This window comes from Chrysochloris asiatica, unplaced genomic scaffold (genome assembly GCF_000296735.1).
Source record: "Chrysochloris asiatica unplaced genomic scaffold, ChrAsi1.0 scaffold00016, whole genome shotgun sequence".
Classification (NCBI taxonomy): Eukaryota; Metazoa; Chordata; class Mammalia; order Afrosoricida; family Chrysochloridae; genus Chrysochloris; species Chrysochloris asiatica.
In genome coordinates this window covers 22,509,457-22,512,269 of record NW_006408534.1, presented here as the reverse complement: position 1 = coordinate 22,512,269, position 2,813 = coordinate 22,509,457, and the positions used below count along the sequence as shown (strand labels likewise).

General features: G+C 42.1%; 1 pseudogene; it reads right to left on the bottom strand.

Annotated features, from left to right (window-relative positions):
• Window positions 1-298: 298 nt before the first annotated feature.
• Window positions 299-1,230, bottom strand: LOC102816285 (annotated as a pseudogene).
• Window positions 1,231-2,813: the final 1,583 nt, after the last annotated feature.

Sequence of the window (2,813 nt, the reverse complement as noted above, 5' to 3'; positions counted from 1 at the left end):
AGTTGTTGTCGTTGTTGTTAGGTGCCATCAAGTTGGTACCGACTCATAGCGACCCTATGCACAACAGAATGAAACACTGCCGGATCCTGGGCCAACCTCACAATTGTTGGTCATTAATAAATAAATCATGCCTAAGTCTTTCCACACAGGTGCAGAAAGTGGTATCTCCCACTTCTTGGTTCCAGCTCTTGTGTAGGTTAGCACTGCAACAGCCATGATGCCTTATGTCCAGAATCAGTTAAGAAACCAGTCCAATCCCTTTTCTTGTACTTCTCTATTATTGTCCACTGTCTCTTTGTCACAGGTTTATATGAAGTATTCCCCTTGGTATCCTCTGCTGTTTCTCATTGGGGTGGTTGTAATTGTCCCCATGTTTCGTGGAATGGTTGGAAGGAGAGGCTTGGGAAGGATGTGCTACTTTTAGGGCAACTCTGAGTCACGTGGATGCTTCTGAGGATGGTGACTTCTGTGGCATCAGGAAGTCCTCCTGGAGCCATGGCCACTATGCCTTGCAGATACCTATATGTGGCACCGTTGAGCTCTGGACGAATTGTTTGCTGACCATGGAGCAATTGTGACAAAGAATTCCTTGTTCACAAAATTTCTTTGGCTTTCAGGGATGTGTCCTGCAATGGCTCTGAGGATCTTAGTGACAGAGGCCTCCAACATCTCTAATGAGGCTTGTTCACTATACCAGGCTGTGTGGGGCGAGCAGATGAGACTCGGGGCATCTTTCAATGGGCCTTGGGCAAAGCTGAAAGGCTCAGACTCTTGTACCTTCAGGGCTGCTCCTCATATTGTCTCTTCCTTGAAGGCTTGGGCTTTCTCGTCTACCAAACCACAACGGGCTACATTGATGAAGGACCTTCCTTGCCTCACCTGTTTGATAGTAAAGTCATTGATGAAGTGGTGCTTGTGTTAATTGAGACTGCAGTGAACGGATACACTGTTCACCCTGGCACAGCAGGTCCTTCAGGGTGTAGATCCTCTGTAAGCCCGTGGACCGCTCGAGCCCATCCTGCAAATTGTTGTTGTAAGTACCATTGAGTCGGTTTTCACTCATAGTGACCCTGTATAGGATTTCCGAGGAGGCTGGCGAGCTTGAACCGCTGACCTGGAGGTTCAAACTGACTTTGCAGTCCAGCTCATTAACCTGTAGTGCCGCACTAGGACTCTATCCTGCAAGAAGGGGTCATAAAAGATAACACTGAATAGTCCATTCTGACTCATAGCAACTCTGTATAGGGTTTCCGAGTGATATGGAACTTTTCCCACAGATGTAATCAATTTAATTCCCATGTATATTTAATATAATGTAAATGTTATGTTAACAAAAATTTAAACTCTTCCTTATCCTTTGGGTGATTGTTTTGACCACTTAGTTGGTTTGTTCTTTGTTTTTTTTAACCAAATAATTTCAATGTGCAGTTGACTGAATCCATGGATAAGGAGCCCATGATCTCGTAGAGAATGTGTATTATTTTATTTGTCCAAGTGAACTTATAAGATTACTATTATTATCCTTCATTTTACAAAAGAGGTATTTGAGACAATGTGAAGTTCAGTAATTTGCCTGAAGTCACAGAATTGGTAGAGGGATAAGGTGGGACTCAAATCCAGCTCTCTCTGACTCCAAGTTTTATTCATTTCCTGCAACTCCAGACTCTTCAAAGCATCAATTCTGAATAGACTATGAATAAATTATTTGCATTTGGTTATAAACAAATCTATAATGATACTTGTCAGGTCCTTTACTCATCTGTCTTGAATAGAATTTCACTCTATAGGAATTTCAATGCTTGATATCTTTTGAAAATAAATAGGATTAATGAAGGCAAGAGATCTATAAAATACCAAGAGAGCTGTAAACATAATGAGGCCCAGAGGCTACTTTTCTGTATGGGTGGATCCTGTAGAAAGTCCAGGCACTGGAGTGGAGTAAGAGGGAGGGATACTTTTCTCGGATTCTTCCTCAGATATCTGGGCAGGCAGTTTCAACTCTAGCTCTTCCACCTCATTTGTTATGACCAGATTTCCACATTCATTTAACTACTGTAGCATTAACAAGCTTGAAGAGCAGGGTAAAGTGGAAGTGATATGAAGGAAGGGTGTAGATTTGGGAAGACTATTGAGAGATTCTTCTGCTTTAAACAAAAACTTATCCCTATAAATTCTCCTGAATTTGGGATTACTGTTTCTCAGCAGAGGAGAAGGAAACTTTACTGGGCTTTAAGAAATAGAGTGGAAGATTTAGAGCCTAGTCAGGGTAGCAGATCAATAGACAGAAGACATGATAGGTCTGTAGCAGGAACTTTGGTCTGTAAAAAGGCTAAACCTGGAAGAAAGAGGGGCTGTGTATGTGGGCCGAGTAAAGTATGAAAGAATGGGAAATGCAGAGACAGTAGTCGGAAATGTGCATCTCAACTGCACAGTACTTCCCTGAAGGGACTTTCCACCAAACTCCCTGCCCCCATTTACCTTTCTGTATTCATAGTCTCTCCCCAGCTAGCATTCTTTATGTTTCACTTTCAGGAGTTTCTCTCTACAGACTGTTTCCCACCTGGCCTCTTGTCTTAGATTCAGTTACAGGTGAAGTCTTTTCTCTAGGAAGCTTTTCTTGATGGACTGTGTAACAGAAGCTACAGACTGTATTTATGTGGATTTATGCTCTTCAGAAAGCCTAGAAGAGAGACCTGTCTTTGGAGTGTGCATGCATTAATTGGTAAAAAAAATAATAATTAGTAAAGACTGCCAAACAACCAGTAAACCAACCGTTTCCATCTGGTTGTTTCCTATACATGGCAAACCCATAT